This window comes from Arachis hypogaea, chromosome 15, assembly GCF_003086295.3.
Source record: "Arachis hypogaea cultivar Tifrunner chromosome 15, arahy.Tifrunner.gnm2.J5K5, whole genome shotgun sequence".
Taxonomy (NCBI): Eukaryota; Viridiplantae; Streptophyta; class Magnoliopsida; order Fabales; family Fabaceae; genus Arachis; species Arachis hypogaea.
In genome coordinates this window covers 36,777,494-36,795,720 of record NC_092050.1, presented here as the reverse complement: position 1 = coordinate 36,795,720, position 18,227 = coordinate 36,777,494, and the positions used below count along the sequence as shown (strand labels likewise).

General features: G+C 40.8%; 2 non-coding genes across 2 annotated transcripts; one reads left to right on the top strand and one right to left on the bottom strand.

Moving 5' to 3' along the window:
* Positions 1–5,284: 5,284 nt before the first annotated feature.
* Positions 5,285–5,392, top strand: LOC112753088 (small nucleolar RNA R71). Its single transcript, XR_003177487.1, has one exon. It is a non-coding gene; the product is annotated as a small nucleolar RNA R71 (small nucleolar RNA).
* Positions 5,393–17,922: 12,530 nt separating this feature from the next.
* Positions 17,923–18,026, bottom strand: LOC112752289 (small nucleolar RNA R71). The gene has a single exon (XR_003176734.1). It is a non-coding gene; the product is annotated as a small nucleolar RNA R71 (small nucleolar RNA).
* Between the last annotated feature and the right edge of the window lie 201 nt (positions 18,027–18,227).

The following is an 18,227-nucleotide window of genomic DNA, read 5'->3' as shown; positions in this document are numbered from 1 at the left end:
ATAAAGGCACAAACATAGATAAACACTTAACATAAAGAAAACGAAGAACAGAAAATTTAAGAACAAGGAATGAGTCCACCTTAGTGATGGTGGCGTTTCCTTCTTGAGGAACCAATGATGTCCTTGAGCTCTTCTATGTCTCTTCCTTGTCTTTGTTGCTCCTCCCTCATAGCTCTTTGATCTTCTCTAATTTCATGGAGGATGATTGAGTGCTCTTGATGTTCCACCCTTAGTTGTCCCATGTTGGAACTTAATTCTCCTAGGGAGGTGTTGATTTGCTCCCAAAAATTTTGTGGAGAAAAATGTATCCCTTGAGGTATCTCAGGGATTTCTTGATGATGAGCTTCCTCACGTGTTTCTTGAGCTCCATGAGTGGGCTCTCTTGTTTGCTCCATCCTTTTCTTAGTGATGGGCTTCTCTTCCTTAATGGGAATGTTTCCTTCTATGAAAGCTCCAGCTGAGTAACATAGATGGCAAATAAGATGAGGGAAAGCTAGCCTTGCCAAGGGGGAGGGCTTTCGGCTATTTTGTAGAGTTCAAGGGAGATGACTTCATGAACTTCTACTTCCTCTCCAATAATGATGCTATGAATCATGATGACTCGATCCACAGTAACTTCAGATCGGTTGCTAGTGGGAATGATGGAGCGTTGGATGAACTCTAACCATCCTCTAGCCACAGGCTTGAGGTCCAGTCTTCTAAGTTGAACCGGTTTGCCTTTTGAGTCAATCTTCCATTGAGCTCCTTCCACACATATGACCATGAGGACTTGGTCCAACCTTTGATCAAAATTGACCCTTCTAGTGTAGGGGCGTGCATCTCCTTGCATCATAGGCAAGTTAAACGCCAACCTTACATTTTCCGAACTAAAATCTAAGTATTTCCCCCAAACCATGGTGAGATAATTCTTTGGGTTCGGGTTCTTACTTTGATCATGGTTCCTAGTGATCCATGCATTAGCATAGAACTCTTGAACCATTAAAATTCTGACTTGTTGGATGGGTTTTGTTAGAACTTCCCAACCTCTTCTTTGGATTTCATGTCGGATTTCCAGATACTCATTTCTCTTGAGTTTGAAAGGGACCTCAGGGATCACCTTCTTCTTGGCCACAACATCATAGAAGTGGTCTTGATGGGCTTTAGAGATGAATCTTTCCATCTCCCATGACTCGGAGGTGGAAGCTTTTGTCTTCCCTTTCCCTTTTCTAGAGGATTCTCCGGTCTTAGGTGCCATGGTAATGGAAAAACAAAAAGTTTTATGCTTTTACCACACCAAACTTAGAATGTTGCTCGCCCTCAAGCAAAAGAAGAAAGAATAGAAGAAGAAGAAGATGTGGAAGAATCTAGGATTATGAGGAGGGAAGGTGGGGATCCTGTGGGGTCCACAGATCCTGAGATGATCCTGTGAGGTCTACAGATCTTGAGGTGTCAAGGATTTACATCCCTGCACCAATTAGGCATGTAAAATGCCTTTACATGCAATTCTGGCGTTTAAACGCCGAACTGATGCTTGTTCTGGGTGTTCAACGCCCAGATGCAGCATGTTTCTGGCGTTGAACGCCAGCCAGATGCTCCTTACTGGCGTTTAAACGCCAGTAAGTCCTTCCTCTAGGGTGTGATTTTTCTTCTGCTGTTTTTGATTCTGTTTTTAATTTTTTAATTTATTTTATGACTCCACATGATCATGAACCTAATAAAACATGAAAGAACAATAAAAATAAAAATAAAATTAGATAAATAAAAATTGGGTTGCCTCCCAACAAGCGCTTCTTTAATGTCAATAGCTTGACAGTGGGCTCTCATAGAGCCTCACAGATGTTCAGAGCATTGTTGAGACTTCCCAACACCAAACTTAGAGTTTGGATATGGGAGTTCAACACCAAACTTAGAGTTTGGTTGTGGCCTCCCAACACCAAACTTAGAGTTTGACTGTGGGGGCTCTGGTTGACTCTGCAGTGAGAGAAGCTTATCGTGCCTCTTTTCCATGTTTTCAGGATGATAACCTTGTGCTTTAAATACAAGGGAGTCCCCATTCAATTGAAGGACTAACTCACCTCTGTTAACATCTATCACAGCTCCTGCTGTGGCTAGGAAAGGTCTTCCAAGGATGATGCATTCATCCTTATCCTTTCCAGTATCTAGGATTATGAAATCAGCAGAGATGTAAAGGCCTGCAACCTTTACTAGCATGTCCTCTACTTGTCCATAAGCCTCTTTTCTTGAATTGTCTGTCATCTCTAATGAGATTCTAACAGCTTGTACCTCAAAGATTCCCAGTTTCTCCATTACAGAGAGTGGCATGAGATTTATTCCTGACCCAAGGTCACATAGAGCCTTCTCAAAGGTCATGGTGCCTATGGTACAAGGTATTAGGAACCTTCCAGGATCCTGTTTCTTCTGAGGCAATCTCAATTGATCCAATGCATTTAGTTCATTGGTGAACAGGGGAGGTTCATCTCCCCAAGTCTCTTTACCAAATAAATTGGCATTCAGCTTCATGATTGCACCAAGGAACTTGGCAACTTGCTCTTCAGTGACATCCTCATTCTCTTCAGAAGAAGAATACTCATCAGAACTCATGAATGGCATAAGGAGGTTTAATGGAATCTCTATGGTCTCTAGATGAGCCTCAGAGTCCTTTGGTTCCTCAAAGGGATACTCCTTACTGATCATTGGACGTCCCAGGAGGTCTTCCTCCTTGGGATTCACGTCCTCCTTCTCTCTTGTGGGTTCGGCCATGATGGTTATATCAATGGCCTTGCACTCTCCTTTTGGATTTTCTTCTGTATTGCTTGGGAGAGCACTAGGAGGGGTTTCAGTGATCTTCTTACTCAGCTAGCCCACTTGTGACTCCAAATTTCTAATGGAGGACCTTGTTTCATTCATGAAACTCAGAGTGGCCTTAGATAGATCAGAGACTAAGTTTGCTAAATTAGAGGTACTTTGTTCAGAGTTCTCTGTCTGTTGCTGAGTGGATGATGGAAAAGGCTTGCTATTGCTAAACCTGTTTCTTCCACCATTATTAAAGCCTTGTTGAGGCTTTTGTTGATCCTTCCATGAGAGATTTGGATGATTTCTCCATGAGGGGTTATAGGTGTTTCCATATGGTTCACCCATGTAGTTCACTTCTGCAACTGCAGGATTCTCAGGATCATAAGCTTCTTCTTCAGAAGATGCCTCTTGAGTACTGTTGGATGCAGCTTGCATTCCATTCAGACTCTAAGAAATCATATTAACTTGCTGAGTCAATATTTTGTTCTGAGCTAATATGGCATTCAGAGTATCAATTTCAAGAACTCCCTTCTTCTGAGGCGTCCCATTTAAGGATGGCAACGGGTCTCCATGGGGGCGGGGACATGCCCCCTGCCCCCCGCCCCCCGCCTCCAATATCTGTCCCCGTCCCCGCCCCGTCCCCGCGACGGGTAGCGGGGACTCCATATCTGCCGGGGACCTAGGTCTCCGCGGATATCCGCGGATTTTTATAAAAAATAATAAAAAATGGAAAATACAAAAAATAGAAAAAATTAAAAAAAAAACAAAAATAATCCTCAATGTCATTACAAACATATCTTCTATTGTCTTTAAAGACTTAAATAGCAATAACCAACAAACATAAACATCTAAACATATCCATAAAACAACCAAATATTCAATAAACAACTACACATATCTATAAACAACCAAACAAAATTCATCACATTGTAAAAACATAATTCTAAATCCTCCGTTCATCCATAGTGATGGTACTTGAATCCTACATAAAAAAAGAAAACAATTTAAATTAAAATCATATAATAACTCAACAAATGCTTCAAAATCTAAATAAAACAAAGAAAATAGAATCAAAATAAACTAGGAAGATTTCATAATCAGAATTAGTATAATCATAAACATAAATGCTTCAAAATCAAAATAAAAATTTCACAATCAGAATCAACATAATTATAAACACAAAGACTTCAAAATCAAAATAATCAAGAAAAATTTCATAAACAGAATCTGCATCATCATAAACACAATGCTTCAAAATCAGAATAAAACTTTCATAATCAGAATCAGCCCCAGCATAATCATAAACACAAATTCTTCAAAATCAAAATAATAAAAAAAAAATTTCATAAACAGAATCTACATAATCTTAAACACAATGCTTCAAAATCAGAATAAAACTTTCATAATCAGAATCAGCCCCTGCATAATCATAAACACAAATTCTTCAAAATCAAAATAATAAAAAAATTTCATAAACAGAATCTGCATAATCATAAACACAATGCTTCAAAATCAGAATAAAAATTTCATAATCAAAATCATCATAATCATAAACACAAATGCTTCAACATCAAATAAACAAGAAAATTTCATTATCAGAAGCAAACAAATGTTTCAAAATCAAAATAAACAATAAAAATCAGAGTTATGTGACTTACCCGAGGAGAAGAGGCAACGGCCGGCGAAGAGGCGATGACCGGCGAAGGCACGACGACCTGTGAAGAGGCGACGAACTGCGAAGCCGCGATGACCGACGAGCTTGCGATAACGGAAGACGCGACGACGGCAAAAATGACGGACTCCCTGTTGGCTGTTGCGGTGTGCGTGACGGTGACGGGTGACTTGACTGCGTGAGAGACTGAGAGGTGGCGGTGAGGGACTGAGGTGTGGGAAGTAGCGGTGAAGGACTAAGGGGTTAGGATGTAGCGATTGGCGGTGGTGATGGTGAGACCGTGCCGTTCAGCCGCCGTTCACGTGTCTGAGAGGACAGGGGCCAGGAGGGAGGTTTGAGGTTGAGGGACTTTAGATTTGAGTTTGTGAATGGTGTGCGGCTAGGGTTTCAGTTTCCCTCATAAGATATATATATATATATATATATATATATATATATATATATATATATATTAAGGGTATTCTAGTCTTTTTACACATATAGGGATTAAACGGGTCTCCACGGGGCGGGGACCTCTATCCCCGCCCCCGCCCCGTTTAATAAACGGGGCCCCGTCCCCCGTCCCCGCGGGTGAAAAATCTTTCCCGTATCCGCCCCCCGATGGGTAAATCCCCGCGGATACCCGCCCCGCCGGGGATTTTTGCCATCCCTAGTCCCATTACTCACAGGATTCCTCTCAGAGGTGTACATAAACTGGTTATTAGCAACCATGTCAATGAGTTCTTGAGCTTCTGCAGGCGTTTTCTTGAGGTGAATGGATCCACCTGCAGAAGTATCCAATGACATCTTAGCTAATTCAGACAGACCATCATAGAATATATCCAATATGGTCCATTCTAAAAGCATGTCAGAAGGACACTTTTTGGTCAGTTGCTTGTATCTCTCCCAAGCTTCATAGAGGGATTCACCTTCTTTCTGCCTGAAGGTTTGAACATCCACTCTAAGCTTACTATGCTTTTGAGGAGGAAAGAACTTGGCTAAGAAAGCCGTGACCAGCTTATCCCAAGAGTTTAGGCTATCTTTAGGTTGAGAATCCAACCATATTCTAGCTCTGTCTCTTACAGCAAACGGGAAAAGCATGAGCCTGTAGACTTCAGGATCTACTCCATTAGTCTTAACAGTATCACAGATCTGCAAGAATTCAGTTAAGAACTGAAAAGGATCTTCAGATGGAAGTCCATGAAATTTGCAGTTTTGTTGCATCAGAGAAACTAATTGAGGTTTCAGCTCAAAATTGTTTGCTCCAATGGTAGGGATGGAGATGCTTCTTCCATGTAAATTGGAATTAGGTGCAGTAAAGTCACCGAACATCCTCCTTGCATTATTATTATTTTCGGCTGCTGATGAGCGGATATTTTATACGCTTTTTGGGGTTAATTTCATATAGTTTTGAGTATGTTTTAGTTAGTTTTTAGTCTATTTTCATTAGTTTTTAGGAAAAATTCATATTTCTGGACTTTACTATGAGTTGTGTGTTTTTCTGTAATTTCAGGTATTTTTCTGGCTGAAATTGAGGGAGCTGAGCAAAAATCTGATTCAGGCTGAAAAAGGACTGCTGATGCTGTTGGATTCTGACCTCCCTGCACTCAAAGTGGATTTTCTGGAGCTACAGAACTCGAAATGGCATGCTTCCAATTGCTTTAGAAAGTAGACATCCAGGGCTTTCCAGAAATATATAATAGTTCATACTTTGCACAAGGATAGATGACGTAAACTGGCGTTCAACGCCAGTTCTCTGCCCAATTCTGGCGTCCAGCGCCAGAAAAGGATCAAAAGCTGGAGTTGAACGCCCAAACTGGCACAAAAACTGGCGTTCAACTCCACAAATGGCCTCTGCACGTGACTTGCTTAAACCTCAGCCCCAGCACACACCAAGTGGGCCCCAGAAGTGGATCTCTGCATCATCTATCATAGTCTACTCATTTTTTGTAAACCTAGGCTACTAGTTTAGTATTTAAACAACTTTTAGAGACTTATTTTGTACCTCATGACATTTTTAGATCTAAACTTTGTATTCTCTGACGGCATGAGTCTCTAAACCCTATTGTTGGGGGTGAGGAGCTCTGCTGTGTCTCGATGAATTAATGCAAGTATTTCTGTTTTCCATTCAAACACGCTTGTTCCTATCTAAGATGTTCATTCGCGCTTAACTATGATGGAGGTGATGATCTGTGACACTCATCACCTTCCTCAAATCATGAACGTGTGCCTGACAACCACCTCCGTTCTATATACGATTGAATGAGTATCTCTTAGATTCCTTAATCAGAATCTCCGTGGTATAAGCTAGAACTGATGGCGGCATTCATGAGAATCCGGAAAGTCTAAACCTTGTCTGTGGTATTCCGAGTAGGATTCAAGGATTGAATGACTGTGACGAGCTTCAAACTCCTGAAGGCTGGGCGTTAGTGACAGACGCAAAAGGATAGTAAATCCTATTCCAACCGGATCGAGAACCAACCGGTGATTAGCCGTGCTGTGACAGAGCGCGTGAGCGTAGTTTTCACTGGAAGGATGGAAGGTAGCCATTGACAACGGTGATCCACCAACACACAGCTTGCCATAGGAGGATGTGCGTGCGTGAACAAGAAGACAGAGGAAAGCAGAGATTCAGAAGACAAAGCATCTCCAAAACTCCAACATATTCTCCATTACTGCATAACAAGTAACCTTTAATCCATGCTCTATTGTTTATTTGCAATTCAACTGATAAACATAATTGACTTCCTGACTAAGATTTACAAGATAACCATAGATTGCTTCAAACCAACAATCTCCGTGGGATTCGACCCTTACTCACGTGAGGTATTACTTGGACGACCCAGTGCACTTGCTGGTCAGTGGTACGAGTTGTGAAAAGTGTGATTCACAATTTGTGCACCATGTTTTTGGCGCCGTTGTCGGGGATTGTTCGTGTTTGGACAACTGACGGTTTATTTTGTTGCTTAGATTAGGAAAATTTTTCTTTTTTAGTTTAGAATCTCTTATTATTGTTCTTGGTTAAAAATATCCTTCTTTAAAACAAGTGTTACATTTACTGCCTAATTGGCTAGAGCGTTAGTCTAAGCCCGTGGCAGTTTGGTACACTCTTTTTAAAATCTTTTTCAAAAATAATTTTTCTATTAAATCCTGTGCCAAACTTTAAGTTTGGTGTTTTCTTGTTGATTTTTTTGTGTTTTTCGAAAATTTATTTTGGTTTTCTAAAAATTTTAAGTTTGGTTTTCTTTCTTCGTGTTCTTGAGTTTTCCTTGTGACTTGATCTTAAAATTTTTAAGTTTGGTGTTCCTTGGTGTTTTCCCTCCAAAATTTTCGAAAATAGGGAGCATTAGATCTAAAAATTTTAAATCTTGTGCTATCTTATTGTTTTTCTCTTTCCTCTTAAAAATAAAAAATATCTTTTCTCTCTATTTTAAAAACAAATTTTCGAAATATATTTCTAAAATTTAGATTTTTATTTCAAAATTTAAAACTTTTTTTTTTCAAAATCATCATATCCTTTTCAAAACTTCCTAACCACTTTCTCTCTCCTCAGTTTTTCAAAAATCTTCACCCAATTTTTATTTATTTTATTTCAATTTATTTCACTTTCGAAATAAATATATAAATAAATAAATAAAAATATTTTTTCTATTTTACATCATCTCCCTTTCTCCATCATGGACCTAAGCGGAAATGAATAGTCCAGGAGGACTCTGGGATCATATTCTAACCCCTCTACTGCTTCATATGGGAGTAGCATCTGCATACCCTCCATTGGAGTCAGTAGCTTTGAGTTGAATCCTCAGCTCATTATCATGGTGCAGCAAAATTGCCAGTATTCCGGTCTTCCATAGGAAGAACCTACAAAGTTTCTGGCACAGTTTCTACAGATTGCTGACACAGTACATGATAAAGAAATAGATCAGGATGTCTACAGACTATTACTGTTTCCATTTGCTGTAAAAGATCAAGCTAAGAGGTGGTTGAATAACCAACCTAAGGCCAGCATAAGGACATGGAAACAGCTGACAGAAAAGTTCCTGAATCAATATTTCCCTCCAAAAAGGATGACACAGCTAAGGCTGGACATCCAAGGCTTTAAACAAGGAGATAATGAATCTCTTTATGATGCCTGGGAGAGATACAGAGAGATGCTATGAAAATGCCCCTCTGAAATGTTTTTAGAGTGGGTTCAGTTAGACATCTTCTATTATGGGCTTGCAGAAGGAGCTCAGATGTCTCTAGATTACTCAGCTGGTGGATCTATCCACATGAGAAAGACAATTGAAGAGGCTCAAGAGCTCATTGATACAGTTGCCAGGAATCAGCATCTGTACCTAAGCAACAACCCTTCCATGAATGAAGAGGTTAAAACAGTAACTGCTGAACTCAGTCCTGTAAAACAAGCTGCTGAATTCAATCAGCAATTGGACTTTCTAACAAAGCAGTTAGCCGAATTTAAAGACAGGTTACAAGAGACAAGGATGGATAATATACATATGGACGAACAGTTTAAGCAAACAACGCAGCAGCTGTCAAGGCAAATAGCAGAAGAATGCCAAGCAGTTCAACTAAGAAGTGGGAAAACATTAAATACCCCACCTCAAGGCAGCAAAAAGCTAAGAAATGAGCAAACCACCCAAAATTCACCTGAGGACAGTAAGAGCCCAGGGAAAAATAATTCTAGCGCTAAAGCGCCAGAAAATTGGTGGAAGGCTGGCGCTGAACGCTCAGACCACGGCCAAAACTGGCGTTCAACGCCAGAAATACAGCAGGACTGGCGTTCAACGGCAGAAATGGGCAAGGATCTGGCGTTGAACGCCCAAAATGGGCAGGATCTGGCACTGAATGCCCAAAATGGGCACAGTTCTGGCGTTCAGACGCCAGAAGCAGACAAGGAGCTGGCGTCCAGTTTCACTCCATTAACTCTGGCACTCAAGTGCCAGTGAGGGATCAGACACACACAAATGCTGATAACAACCCCTCTAAAAAGGCTTCTTCAACCACTTCTGTAGGCAATAAACCTGCAGCAACTAAGGTTGAAGAATATAAAGCCAAGATACCTTATCCTCAAAAACTCCGGAAAGAGGAGCAGGATAAGCAATTTGCTCGCTTTGCAGATTATCTCAGGACTCTTGAAATAAAGATTCCATTTGCAGAAGCACTTGAGAAAATACCTTCTTATGCCAAGTTCATGAAAGAGATCTTGAGTCATAAAAAGGATTGGAGAGAAACAGAAAGAGTTCTCCTCACTGAAGAATGCAGTGCAGTCATTCTGAAGAGCTTTCCTGAAAAGCTTAAAGACCCTAGGAGCTTTCTGATACCATGCATATTAGAAGATAATTGCACCAAGACAGCTTTATGCGATCTTGGGGCAAGCATCAACCTAATACCTGCATCCACTATCAGGAAGCTTGGCTTAACTGAAGAAGTTAAACCAACCCGGATATGTCTCCAACTTGCTGATGGTTCCACTAAATACCCATCAGGCGTGATTGAGGACATGATTGTCAGAGTTGGGCCATTCGCCTTTCCCACTAACTTTGTTATGCTGGAAATGGAGGAGCACAAGAGTGCTACTCTCATTCTAGGAAGACCCTTCCTAGCAACTGGACGATCCCTCATTGACGTCCAACAGGGGGAAATAACCCTGAGAGTCAACGATGATGAGTTCAAGTTGAACGCTGTCAAAGCCATGCAGCATCCAGACACATCAACAGACTGCATGAAAGTTGATCTTATTGACTCTTTGGTAGAAGAGATCAACATGGCTGAGAGTCTCGAATTAGAGTTGGAAGACATCTTTAAAGATGTTCAGCCTGATTTGGAGGATTCAGGGGACATGAAAGAGCCTCTGAACTTTCTTCTGAAAGAGGAAAAACCTCCTAAACCCGAGCTCAAGCCATTACCACCATCCTTGAAATATGCATTTCTGGGAGAAGGTGACACTTTTCCAGTGATCATAAGCTCTGCTTTAAATTCACAGGAAGAGGAAGCACTTATTCAAGTGCTAAGGACACACAAGACAACTCTTGGGTGGTCCATAGGTGACCTTAAGGGCATAAGCCCAGCTAGATGCATGCACAAAATCCTATTGGAGGATAATGCCAAACCAGTGGTTCAACCACAGAGGCGGCTAAATCCAGCCATGAAGGAAGTGGTGCAGAAAGAGGTCACCAAATTACTAGAGGCTGGGATTATTTATCCTATTTCTGATAGCCCCTGGGTGAGCCCTGTCCAAGTCGTCCCAAAAAAGGGAGGCATGACAGTGATTCATAATGAAAAAAATGAACTGGTTCCTATAAGAACAGTTACGGGATGGCGCATGTGTATTGACTACAGAATGCTCAATACAGCCACCAGAAAGGATTATTTTCCTTTGCCATTCATAGACCAGATGCTAGAAAGACTAGCAGGTCATGATTATTACTGCTTTTTGGATGGCTACTCAGGCTATAACCAGATTGCAGTAGATCCCTAGGATCAAGAGAAAACAGCATTCACATGTCCATCTGGAGTGTTTGCTTATAGAAGGATGCCATTTGGGCTATGTAATGCGCCTGCAACCTTCCAGAGATGCATGCTCTCTATTTTCTCTGATATGGTGGAAAAATTTTTGGAAGTCTTCATGGATGACTTCTCAGTATATGGAGACTCATTCAGCTCCTGTCTTGATCACCTGAAACTTGTTCTGAAAAGATGCCAAGAGACCAACCTAGTTTTAAACTGGGAAAAGTGTCACTTCATGGTGACTGAAGGAATTGATCTTGGGCATAAAATCTCAAACAAGGGAATAGAGGTGGATCAAGCAAAAATAGAGGTAATTGAAAAATTACCACCACCTACCAATGTTAAGGCAATCAGAAGCTTTCTGGGGCATGCAGGATTCTATAGGAGGTTTATAAAGGATTTTTCAAAAATCGCAAAACCTCTAAGCAATCTGCTAGCTGCTGACACGCCATTTGTGTTTGACACAGAGTGCCTGCAGGTGTTTGAAACGCTGAAAGCTAAGCTGGTCACAGCACCAGTCATTTCTGCACCAGATTGGATGTTACCATTTGAGCTAATGTGTGATGCCAGTGATCATGCCATTGGTGCAGTATTGGGACAGAGGCATGACAAGCTTCTGCATGTCATTTATTATGCCAGTCGCATTCTAAATGATGCCCAGAAAAATTACACAACCACAGAAAAAGAATTACTTGCAGTGGTTTACGCCATTGACAAGTTCAGATCATACTTAGTAGGATCAAAAGTGATTGTGTATACTGACTATGCTGCTCTTAAATATCTACTCACAAAGCAGGATTCAAAACCCAGGCTCATCAGATGGGTATTGCTTCTGCAAGAGTTTGATATAGAAATAAGAGACAGAAAAGGGACAGAGAACCAAGTGGCTGATCATCTGTCCCGGATAGAGCCAGTGGAAGGGACGTCCCTCCCCTTTCTTGAGATCTCTGAGACGTTTCCTGATGAGCATTTATTCGCCATTCAGGAAGCACCATGGTTTGCCGATATTGCAAACTATAAAGCTGCAAGGTTCATACCCAAGGAGTACAACAGGATACAAAAGAAGAAATTAATTACTGATGCAAAGTACTACTTGTGGGATGAACCTTATCTCTTTAAGAGATGTGCAAACGGAATTATCCGTAGGTGTGTGCCTAGAGAAGAAGCACAGAGGATCCTGTGGCATTGCCACGGATCTCAATATGGAGGCCATTTCGGAGGTGAGCGAACAGCCACCAAGGTCCTCCAATGTGGCTTCTATTGGCCCACACTCTATAAAGATTCCCGAGAGTTTGTACGTAATTGTGACAGTTACCAAAGAACTGGTAATCTGCCTCATGGTTACGTCATGCCTCAACAAGAAATCTTGGAAATTGAGTTGTATGACGTATGGGGAATTGACTTCATGGGACCTTTCCCACCATCATACTCAAACACTTATATTCTGGTGGCAGCTGACTATGTATCAAAATGGGTTGAGGCTATTGCCACACCCACCAATGATACTAAAACAGTGCTGAAGTTCCTTCAGAAACATATCTTTAGCAGGTTTGGTATCCCTAGAGTACTAATCAGTGATGGGGGCACTCACTTCTGCAATAAACAGCTTTACTCTGCCATGGTTCGGTATGGAATTCGCCACAAGGTGGCCACTCCATATCATCCACAAACCAATGGGCAAGCTGAAGTTTCTAACAGAGAATTAAAGAGAATCCTGGAACGGACAGTAAATACCCCTAGAAAGGATTGGGCACGGAGCTTGGATGATGCTCTGTGGGCTTACAGAACAGCATTCAAGACCCCTATAGGGACCTCTCCATACCAACTCGTGTATGGTAAGGCATGTCACCTGCCCGTGGAACTGGAAGATAAGGCCTACTGGGCAACCAGATTCCTAAACTTGGATGCCAAATTAGCAGGAGAAAAACGATTGCTCCAGCTAAATGAGCTAGAGGAATTCAGATTCACAGCTTTCGAAAATGCCAAGCTTTATAAAGAAAAATAAAAAAAATGGCATGACAGAAAGCTGTCATCTAGAATCTTTGAACCAGGACAGAAAGTCCTGTTGTTTAACTCTAGACTCAGGCTATTCCCCGGGAAACTGAAATCCCGATGGAGGGGACCATACGTGATTACAAGTGTATCACCATATGGTTATGTGGAGCTTCAAGATATTGATTCTGACAAGAAGTTCATTGTTAATGGACAGAGAATTAAGCATTATCTTGAAGGCAACATTGAGCAAGAATGCTCAAGGCTGAAGCTAGATTAAAAGCTCAGCAAGGTCCAGCTAAAGACAATAAAGAAGCGCTTGCTGGGAGGCAACCCAGCCATGGGGCAACAATCCTCTAAGCATTTTTTTCCCATTTCTATTTTTATTCTTATTTGTTTATATAGAGTTCATTGGCAACAAGGTAAATAATCATTTACAGAAGACCTCGGCACACAAAACAGAGAAAAAGAGCTCACTGGCAAGAAAACGCCAGTAATGGTAGCAATCTGGGCGTTCAACGCCAGAAAGGGGCACCCACTGGGCGTTGAACGCCAGTAATGGCAGCAGCTGGGCGTTGAACAACCAGGAGAGCAGCATTTGGGCGCTGAACGCCCAAAACAGGCAGTGTTTGGGCGTTCAAATGCCAGGACAGCAGGGAGGAGCCAAATTCATTTTTCCACACGTATTTCCATTTTAATTTCAAATTTTATGTTTCAATGCATGATTTTTACATGAACATGTCAAGAACCTTGATTTCTAAAATCCTTAATTTCTAAAAATCCCTCTTTCCAAATTCAATCCAAACTCTTTTCAAAACTTTTCTGAAAACAAATCTATCTTTTTCACTCAAAAATCTTTTCAACTAATCCATATCTTTTTCAAATCTCCATATTATCTTTTTCAAAATTTAGATTTATCTTTTTCAAAAATCTATCATATCTTTTCAAAATTAAACTATATCTTCTATCTTATCTTTTTCAACTCAATCTTCTTATCTTATCTTTTCCAATTTTTCGAAAACCCACCCCCATCCCTTTAAATTTGGGTTCGGCCTCCCTCCTCCTCCATCAACAATTGCACCTAGCTCTCCTTCTATCCCTCTCCTTTCTTTTCTTTTGCTTGAGGACAAGCAAACCTCTAAGTTTGGTGTGTTTATCCGAGATCACTAAGATCATGGCTCCTAAAGGAAAACAACCCACTCCAAGAGGCAAGAAAGAGAGCGTTCCAAAACCACTTTGGAATCAAGGGAAGTTCTTATCTAAAGATCATTCAGACCATTATCTTAAAGTAATGGGTCTGAGATCAGTGATCTTGGAAGTTAGATTCGATCTGAAAGAAGATGAATATCCGGAGATCCAGGAGCAAATTCGAATCAGGAACTGGGAAGTCCTAGCTAATCCTGAAACGAAAGTGGGAAGGAACATGGTCCAGGAGTTCTATGCTAATATGTGGCAAACTGACAAGCAAAAACTATCTGGAACTGCATTCTATGAATTTCGGACCATGGTCAGAGGAAAGATTGTTCATACCACCCCTGACAAGATCAGGGAGATCTTAAAGCTACCTCAGCTAAAGGATGATCCAGACTCCTTCAACAGGAGGATGATGAGAGCAGACATTGACCTGGATAAGATTCTAGAGGACATATGTATCCCTGGAGCCAGGTGGACCACCAACACAAAGGGTGTCCCAAATCAACTCAAGAGGGAGGATCTCAAACCAGTCGCCAGAGGATGGCTGGACTTCATTGGGCGTTCTCTATTGCCTACTAGCAACCGTTCTGAAGTCACAGTTAAAAGAGCAGTGATGATTGATGCCAAGGCATCTTAGGCTAGTTTCACTAGCATTTTTTTGTTAGTTTTAGTTGTTTTATGCATTTTCTTGAGCTTAAAGTAACCAAGAATGGTTAAATGAATAACAAAGCAATGAACCATCCAAATAGTATGATTTTGATGCAAATTCCATGAGTTTTTAGTTATATTACTTGAATGCTATGAATGGAAGATTTCTCATGAAATTTTGCAAGACTTTGATGCAATTGTTTGGATGATTTCAGGGAAGAAGAGGCTAGGCAAGGAAGCAACAAAATCAATAAAGGAAGCTTGAATATCACATGTGGAGTTTAAGTTCCAGTTTAAGCCTAAACTGGAGCTTAAACGCCAGAATCATGAAGGCTAAGAAATGCTGGAACTGGCGTTTAACCTCCAGTTTAACCGTAAACTGGAAGTTAAACGCCAGAATGAGAATTTCACCAAGGGAGCATTTCCACGTTTAAGCTCCAGTTTAACCTTAAACTGGAGCTTAAACGTGTTCGACACAAATTCTCACCAGGAAGCATTTCCATGTTTAACCTCCAGTTTAACCTTAAACTGGAGGTTAAACGCCAGAAGTAAGAAAGGCACCAGGAGCATTCCACGTTTAAGCTCCAGTTTAACCTTAAACTGGAGCTTAAACGTGTTCGACTATGTCTCTCCTCCAGGGTTGCTTTCTCATTTCCACGTTTAAGCTTCAGTTTGACCTTAAACTGAAGCTTAAACGTGTTCGACTATGTCTCTCCTCCAGGGTTGCTTTCTCATTTCCACGTTTAAGCTTCAGTTTGACCTTAAACTGAAGCTTAAACGTGTTCGACTATTTCTCTCCTCCAGGGTTGCTTTCTCATTTCCACGTTTAAGCTTCAGTTTAACCTTAAACTGAAGCTTAAACGTGTTCGACCCAATTGCTCCTCCAGGGTTGCTTTCTTCATTTCCACGTTTAAGCTTCAGTTTAACCTTAAACTGAAGCTTAAACGTGTTCGACATTTCACACTCCTGGGTTGCTTTCTTCCATTTCCACGTTTAAGTTTCAGTTTAACCTTAAACTGAAACTTAAACTTCAACTTAAACGCCACTTTTTGAAAGGGGTTTCTGGGCCAAATATATTGAAGTTTAAGTTAGCATTTGAGCACAAACATTAACTTAAACGTATTATGGTATGAAACCCAATTGAATATCATGGTTTATGGGATTGGGCCTGAAGGATTGATGAGTCTGGAGCTTCAAATTGTTGAGTCTTGTGTCATACTTGTTTATCACTAAGTTTGCTCAATGAATGTTACAGAATTGGATCACAGCCTCATCAGGATTATGGACCATAAACCCAAAGCAAAAGGAAATCAGGGAAAGGCCTCAAAGCCCAAGAAACACAACAGAAGCTCAATTTAGAAAGTGTATAAATAGGATAGAATTTAAGTTAGTTGTGCATGAAGTTTCACACGGAGAACTTTGGATCATTTTCTTTTAGTTTTGTAATTGAATTCAGAGCTATGACTCACTAAACCCCTTTCATTGGGTTAGGGAGCTCTATTGTAATTCAATGAATCAATAATAGTTTTATCTTCTTCTTCAATCTTTTCTCTTGAATTTTGTTAGAAAGCTTCTCGATCTAATTTCATTGGGTAGTTGTCTTGGGAAAGAAACTACCCATAATTGGAATCCTTCGGAACCTTGGGAAAGGAATGAAGGATTCATGCTAGAGAAGCTTTCTCACAGTGAATTGGATTGGGGTTTGGATGGATATTGTGACATGTAATCCTACCAAATTGTGGTTCATGAAACTGTGTGGTATAATCAGTGATCGAGCATCATCTCTTCTTATGAACATTTAAACCAAGGGATTGGGAATTTGTTTGTTTTTAGAGAGAATTGGTGAGCCAAGGGATTGGGATCCAATCATATAAGATTGCCAAGCAAAATTCAATGAATGCATTGGTTGAGGAAGGGATAAAAGTTGTTTTGATTCGGAGATCTCAATATCTCCTAACACCCAATGAACTCCCCATTTCTGATTTACCACTTTCTCTTTACATTCTGCAATTAAATTCATGCAATCACCCCATCCCTTTTAATTTCAGCAATTTAGCTTCTCGCTCTTTAATTCATGCAATTTTACATTCCGCAATTCTCATCTAAATCTTGATTCCGCTCAACTAGAACATACTTCTAATCCGAATTGCTCACTCAACCAATCCTTGTGGGATTCGACCTCACTCTATTGTGAGTTTTTACTTGACGATAACCGGTGCACTTGCCGGAAGGAATTTTGCCGATGGTGCAATTTCCTAAATCGTAGCATATCAAGTTTATGCACATCAAGTTTATGGCGCCGTTGCCGGGGATTGGTTTTCGATTGACAATTCTCAAATTGGAAGTTAACTAGATTGAGCATTTTTCTTGCTTTGTTAATTCAGTTCAAGTTACTTGTTGAATTTTAATTTCTGCACTCTGTTACATGCTTTCTTTCTTTATGCCTTTAAATTCAAGCAACTAACTCACTGACTCACTAACTATTTGAATTAATTCCTCAACTGCTCTAACCATACTCTTCCATTAACCAAGAGTATTTCACTTGTTTGGTGCCTGTGCTGTGTTCTTGTATGACAGGTAGGAGAGGAGAGACATCAACTCCTCCATATACCGAACCAGAGAGGACCCTTCATAGACTTAGAAGGGAAGCAAGAGGGAAGAGAGTACTGAGAGAAGAGGAATCTGAAGGAGAATCTGAGGACAATTTTGAGGAAGCTTTAGATCTCAACATGGATAGAGAAGTTCACAACCATGAGAGGGCTGATGGAAACAATGCCATTCCTGAGAGGAGGGTTCTTGGTTCATACATAAACCCAACCTCTGGGAATTGTGGTAGCAGCATTCAGAAACCACCCATTCAGGCCAACAATTTTGAACTCAAACCACAGCTAATATCACTTGTGGAGGATCATTGTTCATTTGGTGGGAGTGCTAATGAAGATCCAAACCAACATCTCACAAAATTCCTGAGAATTTGCGACACTGTGAAGTCCAATGGAGTCCAGGAAGATACCTATAAACTGCTCTTGTTCCCATTTTCACTTAGGGACAAGGCAGCTAAGTGGCTGGAATCATTCCCAAGGGGAAGCCTAACAACCTGGGATGAGGTGGAAAGCAAGTTTCTGGCACGTTTCTACCCCCCACAAAAGGTCAATAGGCTTCGATCTGAGGTTCAGACTTTTAGACAACAAGATGGTGAAACTCTCTACGAGGCATGGGAGAGATTCAAGGATTTGACAAGGAAATGCCCACCAGACATGTTCCATGACTGGGTGCAATTGCATATTTTCTATGATGGACTTTCTTATGAATCAAGGAAGGCTGTAGACCATTCATCAGGAGGTTCATTGAACAGGAAAAAGACTGTGGAAGAAGCCATTGAAGTGATTGAGACAGTGGCTGAGAATGAGTACTATTATGCTTCAGAGAGACACAACACTAAGGGAGTCATGGAGCTGAA